Raw genomic sequence first — 20,181 nt, forward strand, 5'->3', positions numbered from 1 at the left:
GGACGAATATAACTAGCTAGTTATTTAAAGCATGGTTGACTTAAATAGCTTGTAAAATACTGAGTAAAATACTGGGTAATATAATGACTTAACAAGAATTACCTAGCTTAGAAAATCTCTGACTACTGGCTACAACAGTTGTTTTTGTTGGGGTTCAATGACAATCCAGAGGATTTTTCAAATTTGCTGTTCATTCATTTCACATAGATTGATTCTGATAAATGCTCCACATATAGTTTCATAGAGTATATGTCAGTAAGAGTTTTTCCTATCAAGACCCCCTTGTTATACTAGTGTGTCAGTAGTAAAAGGTCCTTGGTGTTAACAGCAACTTTTTTGTATGGGCCAATGACGATCAAGAACTCGCCAACAAGTGACCAATGTGGCTATGCTGAGCTCAATATTAAATTCATAAATATTAGCTGTATACAAATGTATTAGCCAGTGTCCTGGAGTGTACATGTTCAGCCAATGCACTGACCATTGTCCAGTAGAGGGCAATGTCTGATAAGACTGTCCACTCTTGTAATCGATGGCTTAACATTATCCAGATTATTTCAGTACATTTATTGACCATTGCTGTTAGAATTATTCCCATAAATACAATCATATTTATACAGGCCTAAGAAAGACTTCCGTAAACGTGTGTAATTCTCTGTCAATACAATATTTATTGAACAAGTCTAAATATGTAATAGTTAATGTAATGTTATTTTAACAGTGAACCAGATAACCCTTTTCTTTAATATATCAAAATAACAAGAACAACAGCTGGCTCCCTGTACGAGCACCAAAGGAAAACCCATGGGCGGTGTTAATTCATATCTGAGCATTTATAATAGAATGTGCAAAACCATTCAATAAATGCCTTGCGGATAAATTACAAAGCTTTTCACTTATACCACACACTAGTTATTGAATGCCGTCTTTGATAACATGGTATAAAACAGTAACGTCACCCACACGATTTCAATTATACTCTCGACCTAAAAGCACTATGTGTTATTTGAATATCTGGGGTCGTGGGTGCTATAAACTTTATTTTGGGCATTAAAACACTAAACCCATACTATTTTTCTTTGGAAAACAGACAAGCTATTCTATTTAACATAACAGAAAGTATGCTCACTGTTTAATCCATGCAAATTCCTATTTAAATAGATGTTATCAATTTCCCTATCAACTAAATGAAAGTATCTTTGTTTTATAACCAAAATTCTCACTGTTAAAGATTTTGTAACAGGCTTTACAACCATTTACAATAATGATATTCATCGGACTCTCGACTTTATCTCAAGTTAATATTTAACTAATAAATACACTAAAATAGAACATTTTCCCAATAATTGTATTTAGATTGTTATCATTAAACAGTGCCCATTTTTCATGATGTTTATAATCCAACATTTACAGATTTTCAAAAAATGATTAACTTACCATTTTTAAAGCCACCTTATCTTATTCCGTTCACTATCTCATACAAATGATATATGCTCACTGTTACTAAACCTGCAGATTTAAGACATCAAAATATTTAATAGTTAACCGTCCAATTATGAAAAACAAAACAATTCGATACATCAAACACCACACAGAAATCCAGACCGTTACAGCTCGTAGTCAATACAACAAGTGTATATCCTAAATCACAATACCATGTACAGAAAATCCCCTTAAGGCAATCGGACATAAATCACCAACTGTCAAACGCAACAAGATACAATTTTATCCAAAACACTAGAGAAACCAGCCATTATTGTACACAGTTCTAATTATTACCCAGTATACAAAGGCAATAATTGGACAACAAAATTTATAGATAGACACAATGAAATAATATGTCATTGAAATGTTTGACCTATTCAAATAGCTGTATTATTGTTTGAACATGCATCACAAATAGACAGTAATTTGTAACAGATATAGCTTTGCATCAATATAAACACACAGATGAGGGAAAAAAAAGAAGTTTAATACTTCTTCAGCCTGAAGGGTTTTTAATCTGAAATTAATATCTTGCAAAAAGTATTAGAATGAAATAAAATCTAACATTCTAGATGAATTAAGATCTGTTATTTATACATTATGATAACATTTAACTTTATTATTTGCAAAAAAAAATGGTCTAACAAAAGTTAAAAGCATACATACATGCCATATCCCCCAGGTGGGGGGAAAAAAAAGTTTTGATCCATCCCCCAGAAATCTTTATAAAAAAGGCAATAATGAGCACCCCATGTTAATTGCAGAGAATTACAAAGAAATTCCAAATTCATGAGTGTGATTTTGGAAGTGAGAAACCCATTTCAACATCTAATGATGTCTTCTTGACAACAGATTTCTACAATCACATCTGTAATGGTTAAAATTTAAAAGGCAAAATTATTCCGATTTTAAATTATGAAATTATCTATTCATATTTTTTATGATATTTACCTTACAATAGGCAGCACTCAACAGTTGTGCTTTGAATCTCAACTAAATCGACAGTGGAAGGCAGGGTCTGACTGCCAGACCTTTAAAGAAAACGTCAATGGATTCACAACTCACAGCCTAAAATAAAAGGCATTGTAATGGAAACAAGATTCACATGCTTTCTGTTTTAAAATGACATGACATCACACATTGGGCCAATCTTTTAAGTTAACACCATGGTTAACAACACCATTGTTCACTTTTATATGTGAAATATTTCATTGCTCAAAGTTCAGCTATAACAGTTGTCTCAAATTGTGTAAAAAATACAGCAAATCCCAAGTGTATCCATTAAACTTCCAGAGCAATTACGATTTGAAAGTTGACAGTGATGGCTTTAACAACGCTGTTAACTTTTAAAAAGTTCTGAACAGTCGACCTATAGTCTTTTACACAATTGTTTCACTAGATAAAGATTTAAATGAATTACAATCCAAAGAAATGCCTCTTTTAAAAGATGTTCCATAAATAAGCCAGTTTCAAGGAATAATTGAGACAGTTTTATTTCCAAGCATCAAAATTCAATTTTTTACAAATGACCGTGGTCTCTCATGTGGTTGATACCTGAGTTCCCACTGACATGATGACATGGGGAAATGTGGTATCATGCTGTGGAAGAAACCAGAGTTCCCACTGGCATGATGACATAGGGAAATGTGGTATCATGCTGTGGAAGAAACCAGAGTTCCCACTGGCATGATGACATAGGGAAATGTGGTCCTATGCTGTGGAAGAACCAAAGTTCCCACTGGCATGATGACCTGGGGAAATGTGGTCACAGGCTGTGTAAGAAACCAGAGTTCCCACCGACATGATGACATGGGAAAATGTGGTCACAGGCTTTGGAAGAAACCAGAGTTCCCACCGACATGATGACATGGGAAAATGTGGTCACAGGCTGTGGAAGAAACCAGAGTTCCCACTGACATGATGACATGGGAAAATGTGGTCACATGCTGTGGGAGAAACCAGAGTTCTCACTGGCATGATTGACATGGGAAAATGTGGTCACATGCTGTGGGAGAAACCAGAGTTCCCACTGGCATGATGACATGGAAAATGTGGTCACAGGCTGTGTAAGAAACCAGAGTTCCCACTGGCATGATTGACATGGGAAATGTGATCTCATGCTGTAGAGGAAACCAGAGTTCCCACTGGCATGATGACATGGGAAAATGTGATCTCATGCTGTGGAAGAAACCAGAGTTCCCACTGACATGATGACATGGGAAAATGTGGTCACATGCTGTGGGAGAAAACAAAGTTCCCACTGGCATGATGACATGGGAAAATGTGGTCACATGCTGCGGGAGAAACCAGAGTTCCCACCGACATGATGACATGGGAAAATGTGGTCACATGCTGTGGGAGAAACCAGAGTTCCCACTGACATGATGACATGGGAAAATGTGGTAACAGGCTGTGGAAGAAAGCAGAGTTCCCATTGGCATGATGACATGAGGAAATTTTGTCTCATGTTGTGGAAGAAACCAGAGTTCCCACTGGCATGATGACATGGGAAAATGTGGTCACATCCTGTGGAAGAAAGCAGAGTTCCCACTGGCATGAGGACATGGGAAAATGTGGTCTCATGCTGTGGAAGAAATCACGAGTTCCCACTGACATGATGACATGGGAATATGTGGTCAAATGCTGTGGGAGAAACCAAAGTTCCCACTGACATGATGACATGGGAAAATGTGGTCACATGCTGTGGGAGAAACCAGAGTTCTCACTGGCATGATGACATGGGAAAAGGTGGTCACATGCTGTGGGAGAAACCAGAGTTCCCACTGGCATGATGACATGGGAAAATGTGGTCACATGCTGTGGGAGAAACCAGAGTTCCCACTGACATGATGACATGGGAAAATGTGGTCACATGCTGTGGGAGAAACCAAAGTTCCCACTGACATGATGACATGGGAAAATGTGGTCACATGCTGTGGGAGAAACCAGAGTTCCCACTGACATGATGACATGGGAAAATGTGGTCACAGGCTGTGGAAGAAACCAGAGTTCTCAGTGGCATGATGACATGGGAAAATGTGGTCACAGGCTGTGGAAGAAACCAGAGTTCCAACTTGCATGATGACATGGGAAAATGTGGTCACATGCTGTGGAAGAAACCAGAGTTCTCACTGGCATGATGACATGGGAAAATGTGGTCACAGGCTTTGGAAGAAACCAGAGTTCTCACTGGCATGATTGACATGGGAAAATGTGGTCACATGCTGTGGAAGAAACCAGAGTTCCCACTGGCATGAGGACATGGGAAAATGTGGTCTCATGCTGTGGAAGAAATCAGAGTTCCCACCGACATGATGACATGGGGAAATGTGGTCACATGCTGAGGGAGAAACCAAAGTTCTCACTGGCATGATGACATGGGGAAATGTGGTCTCATGCTGTGGTGTGGAAGAAACCCAGAGGATACCCAAAACTTGACACTGATCTCTAGGGACATAAACATAGCAAATTTGTAAAAAATGTCTCAGTATAACTAACTTCGTTGAACACAATCATGTTACCTATACACATCTTTTTGATTATATCATCCATATTTTAGACAAACGTGTCAACAAGTTGACTTTGATGGTCTGGTGGTTCTCCAGCCTCACTGGCAGGATTGATGCAGACTGGAGTCACAGCATTCTGAAAATATGCAAGCATACAAGCACACATTTTAAGAATAAATTAAATAGAAGTAATATTAAAAGTTTGAAATTATCACAATGTTGCCTTATTTCTTAGAAAAAATGAGCTAAAATTCATAGTTTGTTTTGACTGTCCATGTTATATTACCAGTGTCATAGTATAAGACTGATGAAGGTAATTCAGACTTCTTTTTTGTGTTTACCTAGAGTTTTGATTACCACAAAAGAACTTATAACAATCCACTGCAATGAAAGTGATCTTGGCTTCTCAAAATGACTGAGGGCTCCATTTACAAGGAGGAAATTTCACTTCCAATTTGTCTATTCCGACTGTGATGGATCTACCGCAAATGGACATCAAGATCGCGGTCTTCGGTGGTCACTGACATCTACAGATCGGCACTACACAATGACAAACCTCCCCCCTTGCGCCTGGCCGCCCCAGGGACAAATAATGGCATACCAAACAATTAATGGAAACCAAATATTTATTCTGCTTTGGACATTTCTGCGCTAATTTCTATGTATTTAAGCAAATGAATTGTTCCACGCCTAAGCTTTTCCGTTCTAGTGGGAATGTAAGAGCGATTAATTCAAATTACCCTGACAAACTTTGTTAGTCTCCTTTACAGAACGGGAAAAAATGACAATTTATTCCTTGCCTCCATTAATGCAAACATTTCTCCAATTATATTTCCCCAAGATGTTCCTTATAGGGTTAAAGGACTTGGCGTTAAATAACATAGGTGAATTTCCATATTTAAAGTGTAATTAAACCCAGAAGGATGACACTTAAAATATGACCTGGGGCTACAATTTAACACTTTTTATTATCACCTGAGCCAATCATCTATATAAACTTTAGACCATCCTAAAAACTTTTTGTACTACAAAAACATACCGTTGAACATTGACCTGTAAATGAACTCTCAAATAGTTTTACAATTACACCCCCAAATTGCTTTTCTATTCAAATTCCTACAGTTGAATCATCCCAGCTTTACATAAAACCTCCATTCAGCAATTGTAGCCGCCTTTCAAGGAATACTGGCACATGACCTGACTAACCCTTTATTACCACGGTGACCCGGGGTCATTACATAGCAACGGTTTCCCTGGGGAATCATGCCTGACTGCTTGTAAAGAAATGGGGCCACATTACCAGTTACTGGTCTCTAGGTATCAGATTATGTGGGGTTCGGGGCAAACTAAGGTCAGGGTAGTTTAACCACTGCTAAAAAACACACCATAAAACATTTATGAGCACTGCCTTGGCAAAATAGCAAACTGAGAAATTGAATGCTTATTGAGAACAAAGTCAGGTGCACAATATTAGGGCTGCAAAAATAATCTATACCGGTATACTATTTAAAAATATTGTATTGCAATACGAGTTTCTTCACATCAATATTCCACGAATTTTTTTTTTTTTTTTTAAGTTGTAAATCTTTAAATCATTGATGGTTGACGTAAATGTTTTTCAAAAGAAAAAAAAATACACGAAAAGCAAACGTCAACACTTTGAACAATGAAACACCGAAATCGCAGGCGTCAATAAATAGCAATAAGGCACATGTGCTCTACTTAATAATGAAAAGGCGTTTCAAATTAAGATGTTTTTATTCTACGCATAAACAAAGAATCAATTTAATTTTTAAGCAGTCCTAAATAATAAACAGCTCATAAGTTTTAAGTTGCAAACAATTCAATTAATACCACCAACACTTATATAAATTGATTTCACGTATGGCTAATTCCCCATGTTAGATTTATATATTTGTTTGTTTAAATCAATTTTGCAGTCCAGTGCGGCAAGTGAATTCGTTACACCTCAAATTATTTCGTAGTCTTAATAAATTCATCACAACAGCAGACTACAGGAGTGAGAGTGAATTATTTCTAATGTTTCAATGATTGATCAGTACGAAAGATTCAGCTGACAATAAAGACTCCTTATCAACTGATGGCTTCATTTTATGTGTATTGTTTTTAAAGCTGCACTCTCACAGATTGAATGTTTTGACACCTTTTTTTATTTTTTGTCTTGAAACAAGCCAATTTTTGCTAAATTTCATGTCAACTAGTTATACAAGATTGCTGACAAAAAATTAAGATTGCAGATTTTAATACTTAAGTTCAAAAATTGATGTTTTATGCAGTTTTCTTAAAACCATAAAAAAAAATATTTTCAAACGGAAATATAAAAATCTGCGATCTGATTTTTTGTCAGCAATCTTTTATCATTGGTTTGCAGATATTTACGCAAAAATTTGCTGTTTTCAAGACAAAAAAAAAAAGTTGTAAAAATGGTATATCTGTGAGAGTGCAGCTTTAAATTGCACTTATAAGTAACAGAATTTCAATTCATAAGATCTTGCAATATATCGCAATTATATTGCAATATATCACAATAGTTGTTTTGGATATTGCAATATATTGCAATACAGATTTTGGCATATTATTGCAGGCCTAATATATGTAGAATGATGTTCAGATTTATGTCAAATGTTTCGTACTTTTATTGTAAAATTGTCACTTGCAGCTGTTATCTGGACCACATTTATATGCTTAGACAGTATTTAGGCAATATCGAGTTGGCCAATTTAGAATAATCTAGAAATTATCATACAAATCTGAATACAAATATGTTGTTGTAACACCAGGGGGAGCCACTCACCAAGACTCCAGGGAAATATTTCGTATGTAGAGTGATTGTCAACAGTAGTGCTTCATTGTTTAAATCTTCCCTTGGCTTCAATTATGTAGAAACGCCCTAGGATTACATTATTAAATTCATTGATGACCTATATTCATACAAGAGTAACAGGTCTTGCGCTCCATGAGATCTATCTACATATGAAGTTTCAAGTTGATAACTCGTATATCCTACAAAATATGCCCCGGACAAAACTTAAACATGAAAATTAACAAAGGGCAATTACTCTGAAAATATGAAAGCAAGAGTAACAGTTCTTGTGCACTGCACTTGCCCTAAATGAGATCTATCTACATATGAAATTTCAAGTTGATACCGACGGTAGGACGCGACCGCCACGGCTGCCACCACAACCGCCGCCACGCCGCCAACAAAAGTAACCCCTATATGTCAATTAGTCAGGGGACACAAAAACAATCTAGCATTAAGACTTTTGGGATCATGGTTGATTTTGACCTTCAAATATCATCATAACTTAAAACCAACAAAACATAAATATAAACATTAATTTACCTGTCTACAATAACGTTCTGATCCTAGTCCATTACATTACAATGTAACGAGCATACCACATGTATTATGACGATCTATAGACATGTGTGTAACAGTTACTGACCATGAGAAAAAAACAGAGAGACCTTGGGCCATAAACACACACATGCTGGCTGACATGCACGGCTGCCATCTGACATGGCTGATGTTTACCTTGATTGAATAGGAAGGTCATCCTTCATAAAAAAAATGTTTCAAGCAGCTCTTACCAGCCTTGTGTTTTTTTTAATATCAAATATGGAAACAAGATCTGTTATGTCAATTCTCGTTATTTCGAACAACATTTCTTTTATCTGGTCTTGATGTTGTTCCTTCTTTTTGTATAAAAAATAATTCCTTTTTGTTATTAAATTGTCATATTAAATATTTTTTATAAATTTAAAAAAAGTTATTTCTTTATAACAGCATTGCTGATTTTACAACAGAAAATATAATGAATCAGGCTGTCATGTGGTCCAACTTCAGATTTGTCAAAAGCTTGATATATCGAAGAAGTTCTCGCAGTCCTGAAAAAAAAATATGCCCTTACATATTCAACACTCCTTATAGAGATCTTTCACTAGTTATCATATACAGTAATACACAATTTGATTCAACACGTTTAGGAGTTGTTAGTAAGGGAGGGCCCTTTATCAAGAGTTGAAAACGATAAGAAAATGGATGAATAACAAAAAATTACCAATGTATTCTCAAATTGAACTGTGAACAAAAATGTGGTGCATATATTTTCTGGCCAATTGAAGAATAGAGCAGTGTTATATTACACATATGTACAGTAATATAAAAAAAAAACATAAAAATATATAATCATCACACTTCAGTCACTTATTTAAAAAACATATATGTCAGATGTTATATGCATAACAAAGTTTTAATGAACATTTATAACCACAGGCCTTCTACCTTCAATACATAGTTGTTGATTGTTGTCATTTAACAAAAGCCTTATTTCACTTTTTGCTTTAGCCATCTGTATTGGCAAGGTTTATACTTGAGCTCATTTGCAGTCATGTCACCACATAAATGTACATAATGATTAATGTTATCATGATTTTAACATGTGTCAGAATTTGTTTTGATTGACTATTTCATTATTGTTTGAACCTGCTGTTTTCACATGCATATTATTTCTGGCTTTATATGAATAACAAGTTCAAAAAGTTCAAATGCCTGTAACCATTATCCAAACCTTGATAAACACTGGTAATTTAATATTTCACATGATCTTGATTTCGTGACATTATTGAATTAAAACTAATATTGTCCATATAGTAAAAGTTTTATCTGGTTTCAGCAGAAGAAAAAAACAAAAAATAGTATGCATTATCATGCATATCAATAGGATTATCATGAAACTAGAGTCAGACAAGGGCACCAAATATTACCTTACAATAAAAACTTGTACAATCACATGCAGTTGAAACTAATTCCAAATCTGACAGAATATTACACTACATTTTGAGAAATTGATACCTGGTGCTGATCTGTTTTAGCTTGAATGTGACGACAGCTAAAATCTGATATGAATCATTCTCGAGTTGGTATCCTGGACATCAACCAACACTGGTGTCTTTTTTGAGAGGCCATTAGGATGTACCTAAAATGAGGATTAAACTGGCCACAACCTTGTCAGTGAGACGTGGACACCAATACCACTGGAGCACTCTTACCCGCAAAGGTGCTAAATATTGAAAAGCTGTATGAGATAATCATAATAATAATTCCCTAATGGACATCTCTTAGAAATAAAACTCATTTTAATTCCCCCCCCTCGACATATTTCAATCAATATGTTCATGCTATGACTGTGATGGTTGAATTCAATACTCAGCAAAAGAGAACTAGGTGTGATAAAATAAATGAAATTCATAGCCTAAGACTGTACTCTTATGACGCTATAAAGCGCATGCATTTCTTTTTCAAAAACCAGCCTTGAATGCTGTATGCATTTTATGGCACTCATAAAACCCAGATAGGCTAAAAATAAGAATCAATCTCTACATCGATATGACAACTTACCAGATATAACATGAAGTCTAGCTTCATTATTGGCTGGATATCTATGATCTGTCAGATGGCAACTGGATGTTTTTTTCCTTGCTTCAATGGCAAAATCTGTCAAATCCAAATTAGGTTGAGTTATTATACCAATGCATCTCTGGTCAGCCTGAAAAATTGGTAGCAGAAAAAATAGTGTACTTTTCTCACCACTTTGGGAATGGGCTGGGCCTTTCTGATTGGGAAAAAAATGTCCCTAGAAATTAACAAAATGGTTTAAAAAGAGAGACAAACTAAAATCTTGGCACAAAATTGATAAGAAAAATTACACTGGAGTTCTAAATTACATGACATGATGAAAAATAGGCTGGCCTTTCTCACCCAGCAACAACTGGAAAGGCAAACTGAATAAAAACTGTTTTTCTGATTTCACGATAGTTTTTAACTATGAATCATTGCCAGTCTATGGTCAATTTACGTTTATAGGACATTTACACAGTTTTTCATTGGAAAAAAAAACATAAAAAGGTACACCCAAAAGGAGGAAAAAAGTGCTGTCATAAAAACTATGGTCTTGTTGAGAAACTAGGTTTTGCATTTGTTATGCCTCAGTTATGCAGACCCATTGCAAATGGTAAACGTCTTTAAAATAATGCAAAATTCCTAAAGACGTAAAGTTCATAAGGCCACGTTTTTAATTTCAACTCATATTTTTATATAATGACCTGGTAGGGCCTATAATCATTTGCAGGCTAAAGGGTTACCTATCCCTTCCAAAAAGTTATGTTCCTAGCATACTGGCAATGTGTACAAAAAAGTTTACTTTTCAAAAGAAAAACAAATTAAAATACATACAGTACCTTGATTTATTTTCTTTCGCATAGAGCGTGGCGTATATTGATAGAGGGGAAGTAATTCCGTTCACCGTTACTTAATTGTTAATCCCGTTTTTATTCGTACCGATAATCGGAGCATAGTCAGTAGTCGAAGAAAAGGATCGGTCAGATTGCCAAATGTTACCAGAAATGGCAGATGATTCAAGTGCCTCCAACATTTCAAAACAAGTTACTGCTTCTTATCTTGTTTATTTTCCAGAGAACCTCTCAAAATATGTTTTCGGTAATAAACAATTTATCCAAATAACGAATGTCTTACAAATGTACCAGCTGATAGGCCATGGGGCCATTTATGATTATATATATTTTCATAAGTATACTGTATCGTAATTGTATAGATTGTATATTGATTATATAATTCAATATAAATGAATATTTCTCAAAGATAAATCAAAATAATCTTTGGCAAAAGTTGATCATATACAGTGAAAGTCAATTGCTGTACTGTTATTTTTGTATATACGAACAGAATAAAATATGTTTAAACTAAAGTCAATTAAACATTTCTTTATGGCATTATCAATGTTTAACATAAATTTATGTCACTTTAAAAAAAATGTTTACCGCCTGCAGATTTAAGCTGACATGAAATTAAATTCACGGTGGTCAAAATGACGCCAGTCATTCAATGAATATGACGGATATAATTATGTATATGAATCTTGTTCTTATTTTACCGACTCGGAAGATGAGCAACCTAGACAGACAGTACCATAGCGATCCGTTAAGTTGAATATAAAAGGTGGAATTAGTAATTTGCTTTAAAACAAAAACATTTATTATTGTGGTGTATTTAATATATTCAAGCAGTTACTTGTAAATGTGAGAAATGTGCAATTTTTATCGATTTAAAAAAAATACATGTTTTTTGATAATGATTGAACTATTTTTTGAAACTATGGGGTGACGGTATTTTAAAAACATATATCGATTTTATTCCATATTGTCATTGATCGACGTTTTACTTGCCGTACTTATTGATTTAATCCCTAATATAAATGCAGTTCACTGATTATTTTATGACGAAACTTATATGACAGTGCTGTAAGAAGCACGCTGGTATTTTCCCTAACGTGGCTCTGCTTAATCGATTACTCAATATTTTAAAACACAAAATTCATTTTGTTTTGAAACTGACTTTTAATAGTATTAATGAGTTTCCAAGAAAAAAAGCTTTACATGTGGAATTTGTGGATGCAGAACTTGTCTGGTCGTCAAAGAGCACCAAGTCAATCTGTTTTAGCCCAATAACTGATAGTTACATCTCAACTTCCATTCCTTAACTGAACTGCCTTTCGGCAACATCTTTGGATATGTTCGGATCGCAATTCATCGCATGACAATATACATGAAAACTATTTATCTTGTTATTGTTTGTATTGTGTCAGCAGATGCCGTAAAATATAAATCAACATTTTAGAAAGTGTTTATTGTTCTGGTTCCCGGCATCTAATCATACATATTTTGCGTAGCAGAAAGGGGAAGGAAATCCAAACTAAGCGTTTAGTTATTATTATTATTTAAATGCATTGTTGCCATAAGCGGTTCAATTTTACGTTTAAAAGTGATTTCAAGTGGTTGATCTTTTCCCGCGTTATTGCTACGTCATTTGAAAAAAATGTTTCCGGTTACAGTCAGGTCGTTCTATTTACAGAATGGGTAGGAACGGATTACTGAAAGGTTTTCTTAATGAAATGAAGTATTTTTTTAAACAGTTCTTGAATGAAACGATGATTATTGGTGTAAATATAACGACTCCACACACTTTGACCAGCCCAATTGATATCAACCCCGCTAATCATTCCTTAAATAATAAAACAATGAAAATGATATTGTTAGTTTTAAGATTCGTATTTAGTTACGCCGTAAGTTATTAACTAGATTCAACAGCGATACATCTTACCCTGCTCAGATGTAATGTTGGCAATTGAACGGCATTTGAACCCATAAGAAATAAATAAGTTAATGTGTAATCATTAAAAACATTTTTAAAGTTATGTTTTGAATCTTTTCGCATTTTTCTATGTTGGTCTTGCTACAAAAATGCCACACAATAAAACAGTAATTGAAATTTGATCCGAAGATTTAAAGATAATAAGCTCAGTATTGATTATATATATAAAATAATAACATAAAAACTACAGGGACAAGTCAAATATACACCCTGTTTGGAGGAACAAGGCAATGGCCGAAACGACAATAAACTAGAGGCACAAACATATGAACACCACATCCATATCTACAAACACCACAAACAGTCTACACACTCATCATAAAACACGTACTGTTTTAGCTTTGTATTCGATAATGAACTATGGACATAACATATAAACACCACACTCACATCTACAAACACCACACTCACATCTACAAACACCACAAACAGATGACACATAAAACATGTACTGTTTTTAGCTTTGTATTCGATTATAAACTAGGGACACACCATATAAACACCACATTCACAACTGCAAACACCACACACAGACCACTCAGTCATCATAAAACACGTACTGTTTGTAGCTTTGTATTCGATTATAAACTACCACATTCACATCTACAAACACCAAACACAGACCACACAAATTCATCATAAAACACGTACTGTTTTTAGCTTTGTATTAATTAGTATTTACATTTTACTGACCGTTCCAAGGCGGTACCTAAAAATCATTGATAAACACCCCTTCAGGCGTTTTTTTAATTGTGAGTATTTATGTACAGAGTTGTTTGTGGAGTTTTGTGCTCTTCATGTTTCTGTTTTGTGATTGTTTTTGTGTTCTATGCATTTGGCGTTTACCTTGTGCCATTGAACGGGGTTAATGTTTCCTCAAGTAATTGCATACGTTGTTAAGATTTACAATCTAACTTTTCACTTTATTCGGGATTGTTGGGATAAGAGTGAGGTTGTGCACACAAACTGGTTTAAACCACCAGAAAATTTACATTTTACTGATCGTTCCAAGGCGGTACCTAACAATCCTTGATAAACATACCTAGTTTATATATATATATAGTATATATGCATTGTGATGTTTGTGGAGGTTTGTGCTGCTCTTCCCTGTTTCTTGTTTGTGATTTTAATCTTATGTCTTTGGCGTTTACCCAGTGCCATTAAACCGGGTTTATGTTTAACGTTTTGCTTCTGAGCTTGTTTCTGTAGCTTTTCGCATAAATATTGTATTCGATTATAAACTAGGGACACACCATATAAACACCACATAAAGAACTACAACCACCACACACAGACCACACAAATTCATCATAAAACACGTACTGTTTTTAGCTTTGTATTCGATAATACAAAGTTCACGATTCTGGGAAATATGAATGACTAGTTGATTAAAAAGAGATCATTTTAACTTCACGCGCGATAATTAAAACTATTTTGAGTTTATATTTGGATTAATCAAATGTCATCAACCGCAACGTGTTTTGGTGTGTTTAATATTGCTATGTTAACAATATCGCATTATTTTCGACATCACGGTTTTAATGATTTCTCTGCCATGAAGCTGTATAAAGATTATATTCTCTTTTTCCTTGTCATGTCTTCACAGACATGCGATTAAATTTGGCACCATTGAAACAGTGATTTACATATATTCTGATGGTTCCATTAGCTATCATGGTAAACTTGTGACCTCGTACATATATGATATTGGTATATAAAGAGGAACTTGTTGACGGTTTTACATATTTAGGTATACGATTTCATTATACTGGTTATATGACAAATATCATTAAAATATTGAATAAAAAAGCTAGAATCATGTGATATCCATTTCTAGATGTGTAATATTGGATGTTAAAACCTAAATATCTCAGTCTGACTTTTAAGTTTACAAATCAAGATGTATGGCTTTGAATTATGGGGTATTCATAATACTCATGAAGTAGACAAACTACTGCATAATTTTAGTAAATACGTAAATGATGGTCGACCAACTGTGTAGCCTTTAAATATCTCGCGAATGGTTCTCTGAATGAGCTCATCTGTTTCCATATCAAGGGCGGTGGCCTTGTCCAGCACAAGAACCTTCGACATCAGCAACACTTCTAACATGATCGTCGCAACAGCGAGGCACTCGAGCTTACACAGGGAACAAGTTCATGTCCTGACTGCATACAAAGTATCAGAAACAAGTCCAAAATCATCGGGAATTGTTTGTCTGCGATAAGCAAATCTCGAGAATCAGTTATAGGCGCCCTTCCCACTTATGATGTAGAGAAACAATAACGAAGTAAGTATGCAGGTAATTCATTTAATAGTGATTTGGAATCATAAGTTATGACTTAACAACTATTGAACATAATAATACATATAAAACATAGGATGGTGACAGTTTCAACGTTAAAATGCATTCGCGGTGGTCAGTAAACAGTCTCAAACAAACCGAGAATTTTATTTTCATTCTCTTAATAATAATATTGTATTTTTCCTCAGCAAATATTTTATTGAATGTTTGTTCCCCTGTTCTATGATGCGTGTGTAAATGGGGGCAAGCCGTCGGTGGCATAAAGGAGCCAGAAGTTGACCATCGCTCTGGAGATAATGGATACGGGAAAATTTCACCAAGAAAGACACGAACAACTGAAAGAAACAGGGCAGTTGAAATAGAATAGAACATTGAGTTTTGAATAAAAAAAAAATTCAGACAATTAATTCACACTTTTGGTCTTTCCTTTAAGCAAACGAAAATGAATCCGCTTGACACAACTCTAATTTATATGATAGAGTTTTTGTACCCGGACACTAAATTAAATATACCCTATATGGCGTTGAATATGGAATAAAATTCTCTGCAGCATTAGAACTGATATAAAAACATGTACATTCAATTTAACAAATATGAAAAGTGAAATTTTGCCGTGACATAAAATCTTAAGAACGGTTCGACAGTGATGGCAAAACAGCTATAGATTAAATGTTTTATTTATGAAATCTGATTACTGTTCATGTTCAGCTAATTATGTCGTACATTTCACTTTTTTCGCTTGCGCGGTTGATGATAATTGATCAAACATCGGTAACAATGGTAAAATTCAAAACAGTATAAACGTCCTAGCCGTGAGTAAAACAGGGGATTTCCGCTAAGTTACTTTAGTAAGAGTTGATGGATAGAAATTTCATTTGGTTTGTATGCGAGCTAAGGTAAGGACGTAATTTGAAAATAGTTGGCCAAAGCCAAGATCTCTGTTACTAAAATAAGCTAAACGGTTTCTGCCAAATAACATGAGTTCAGGATAATGTTTTGGGATGAAACTTGGTGTATAACAAGCTCATGTTCAGATGTTTATTTGGAATGCATTTTGCATTGTTGGGATCAAAGTAACTGTTGCTAAATTAGAAATGGAAGGCTGTAGGCGCGCAAGCATGATTTTACCTTTTTTTGCAATTCTGTTCACAGGAAATTAAAATCGATTCCCAAAATATATTTTGAATGGCCTCAAAATGTAACTGATAAGTGCCTGTCATTACATTTATATAGGTAATGTAAATTGGTTAACTTAAATACAATAAGTTAGTTACATAACAGAAACTGTAGACCGATATGCATTAGGATATATGAACATTGCTTTCATCTTGCAAGTTTATTAAAATAAATTAAACCCGATATTGGCTGAAGACGTTTTGACTATTTGTAGTAGGTAACGTAAGACAGGTCTTTTAGTCAACACGTTTCCATATTCTGCGAAAGTATCTATTATTATCTATTCCCCTCGGTTGCTCATTAGATTTTTTCAAATTATTTTTCGGCTTGCTTTCAAGTTCAAATAAACGTTGTAATCTCATTAACGTATTTAAATAAAGAGGTTTCCTAATTCGTGCCCTTTTCAACCACATAACACCATTGTGTAACCCTCCCCTTATATTCTTGTAACATGACATGCCAAAACGTAGATCTGACTTCTGCGGTATTAAAGTCAGTAGGTCTGCGCTCTACAGTCTAAACACTGGTTTTGTTTTAGTGAATTTTATTGGTTTACAAGCCCATGTGGATATGTACCATGCTATGACCTTTGGGTGGCAGGGTCAAGGCCAGGGTCGCAAGTACTGAAGGCTGAACAGCGGTTATGATCAATACCTTGAGTGGTGTGTAATAAAAGAAAACTTGGTATATTTTGGTGTAGTAAGATCAAATTCAAGGTTATTAGTATTACCTAAAATAGAAAAAACAAAACTACTTTTCGAACTTACGTTAATAGTCTCGAATGACACCATTGTGAAGGAGGGTTAGGGTAAGGTTGCCATTTGGGTTGGTAAGAACAAAGTAAAGGTTGAAGTTGCTGCTTGTGTTTTGACACCCAAATCCCAAAAACTTTAAAATGCCATACTACCTGGTTTCGTCGCCTTGTGGGGTTTTCAGTCGTGTATAGTAAATTAATGAATCTAATTCTGGAACAAATAATTGTATTACTTTAATTTATTTTTAATGGAGCCCGGATTTAAATCAGCGGCTTCTTAAGTTGGAGGAATCCGGCGCACCTAACATCGGTATCCGGACTACGTCTTAAATGACTCGGACTCCTGCATTCGAAGGATGAGATCCTTCATGAATTTTGATAGGTGAAATATCCTGACAGAGTGTTCGTGTACCTATTGATAATTTGATCTTGGAAATTCTTTACTTGAAATACGGAACTAATATATTATATAAATAAAGCATGGCTGGGAATCGCGTAACAGTAGTGAACCCTTCCTATAGTACATGTAGTATGAGTGGGCCAATTTTCGCCCTTAAAATATCGGTCTAGTAATGTAGTTGGCGTAAGAAAACGTTGTCGTTCACGTACGCTTTATCAATGCATATGTTGTATCTCCTCATTTGTGAAAATAATGTTTCATGCAAAGATAAAAGGCATTCGGAGCTTTGTTCTGGGTCCTTTTTTAAATATTGTTGAACAATAGACATAGCTAGATCAGAAATTTGTTCCGTCCTAAACGTAGCCGCTATGTCTTCAAGTTGTTTTGTTTACTTATTTAAAAGCCTGCCAAAATATGACATTCAGCATTTACGTTATCACAATAATCTTTGTTTCCTTTCATTACAACTCACATCAATCTTAACATTATCGTTCGTTCAACCCTTTTAGCAAGATTGAGGACATAGCCCAGTTCTTGGCAACCTTTCAGAACGCCTCTGAGCTGAACGTAATTTCCGATCTTTTCCGAAACCAAACGGGTTTTCTGATTGGTTAATTAAAGCACTTTTAGCGACGTCATGAATGTCCTTCGATTTATTTTTGCATTTTTTTTGTCTGATCGGTCATTCAACTCAGTACATATCTAGGGCATGACTTATGATTAGTATTGGTTCCCCGCGCCATACAATGTCATGTTGCGCAGATTTTTTTGTACTTACGCTATTGTAAGCGCAGAATTTCTCTTTGTTGGATGAAGGTCAAAGACTCATTATAAAATATCCTATGCATCTCGAGCTACCGTTTTATAAATTCGCTCAGAATGTCACAGACTTCATGCAAGGATATCTGTTTAAATGATCATGATTTATATATATCACACACCATGAACTTTAGGGTCAGGAGACTTTCACCTCATGACAAGGGTCATTCAAACTAGGTTATGAAACTGGGGCCAGCTTAGAGAAGTTAATTACGCCAATGTTATCATATTGTAATGGTTGGAGTAACCTTTGGGAGAGTCAGAAGCGGTGAAGTCTCTCGGATCAAAAACTAATAAGGACATCAGAGTCACATTGGAATATCGGCCATTATGAATTTGAGAGTGTTTGGGTTTTTTCGTCCATATTTATATAAATAACTTAACTCCAATATCAAGACGGTAACTTCCAAGTAGGCGGAGCACAGCATTGCAATGACAAGCGTGCTTAGTATTATTGCTGAATATGCAAAAAATGTCCTGAAGACGCAGTTTACGCCAAAATCGAGGTGACGCCTGAAAACGTATAATGTTAATCTTACGATCTTTACTGAAACGAGTTTAGAGTCCGCGTATTGAATTCGGGTGCAGTTTAAAACTTTCTGAGTCTTGTGTGGAAACTGTCCAAGTTCTCGTGAGATTCTTGCTTTGCCTGTCGAAACTTGTACACTTCAATTACTTATTACATTTCACAAATATTTGGCCAGCATTGAGATCGAGCATTATATGGTCTCTAATGTGTGGTTACAATATTTTCTTTCTAATCGGATCCATGACAAAATCTGGGCATGTTCTATAACCTGGCCTCGCCTGTTCACTCATCATTTTATGTAGTGCCAGGCCAGGCAAGGCCAGATTTTATACATAATACAGAGTACATTTAAAGTGACACTCTTATTCAAAATCAATACATACACATGTTTAACAAACATCAAATTTGTTATTATTGCATTATGTAGAACGGCTTATAAAAACGACCAGGAGCGATCACAATAGCTTACCAAACCCTTAAAAAATACCACCGACTTGATTGATGGAATCAATAACAAAGGGAGGGAATTTGTATTGTGTTGTCACTCTTACGCATCTATGATTACTTACCTTGTATTTCAGAAGTGCATGGCAAGTGGTTCCCAACGCTTTTGTTGTTGTTTTCTCATTCGAAAAGATGCATTACTGAACAGATTTTTTTACTTTTGTAAGATTCAGTCAAAAGGTCTTCGTAAACATATATGTGTTCGGCTATGGTTATTCATACCTCAGCGTTCGAACTCGCTTGTTATTTATATCATAGTGTAAGAACACGCTGGTAATTTGTATATTAGTGTTAGAACACTGTGGTAATTTGTATCTTAGTGCAAGAACTCTCTGGTAATTTGTATCTTAGTGTAAGAACACTCTGGTAATGTGTATCTTAGTGCAATAACTCTGGTAATTTGTATCTTAATGTAAGAACTCTCTAGTAATTTGTATCTTAGTGTA

The 20,181-nt window shown here is 35.1% G+C and overlaps 1 protein-coding gene and 1 long non-coding RNA gene across 2 annotated transcripts in view; both read right to left on the reverse strand.

Moving 5' to 3' along the window:
- The window catches only part of LOC128240370 (retinoic acid receptor alpha-A-like), a 52,910-nt gene extending 51,303 nt beyond the window's left edge, over positions 1–1,607 (reverse strand). Inside the window, exon 1 of the mRNA XM_052956998.1 lies at positions 1,438–1,607. The gene's annotated coding sequence lies outside the window, so the exon portion shown is untranslated. The remainder of the gene's footprint in view (positions 1–1,437) is intronic.
- Positions 1,608–8,369: 6,762 nt separating this feature from the next.
- On the reverse strand, positions 8,370–10,561 carry LOC128240376 (uncharacterized). Its single transcript, XR_008262161.1, has 3 exons — positions 10,420–10,561; positions 9,874–9,997; positions 8,370–8,906 (listed from the first exon to the last, which is right to left on the reverse strand). It is a non-coding gene; the product is annotated as an uncharacterized LOC128240376 (long non-coding RNA).
- Between the last annotated feature and the right edge of the window lie 9,620 nt (positions 10,562–20,181).

This window comes from Mya arenaria, chromosome 7, assembly GCF_026914265.1.
Source record: "Mya arenaria isolate MELC-2E11 chromosome 7, ASM2691426v1".
NCBI classification, from domain to species: Eukaryota; Metazoa; Mollusca; class Bivalvia; order Myida; family Myidae; genus Mya; species Mya arenaria.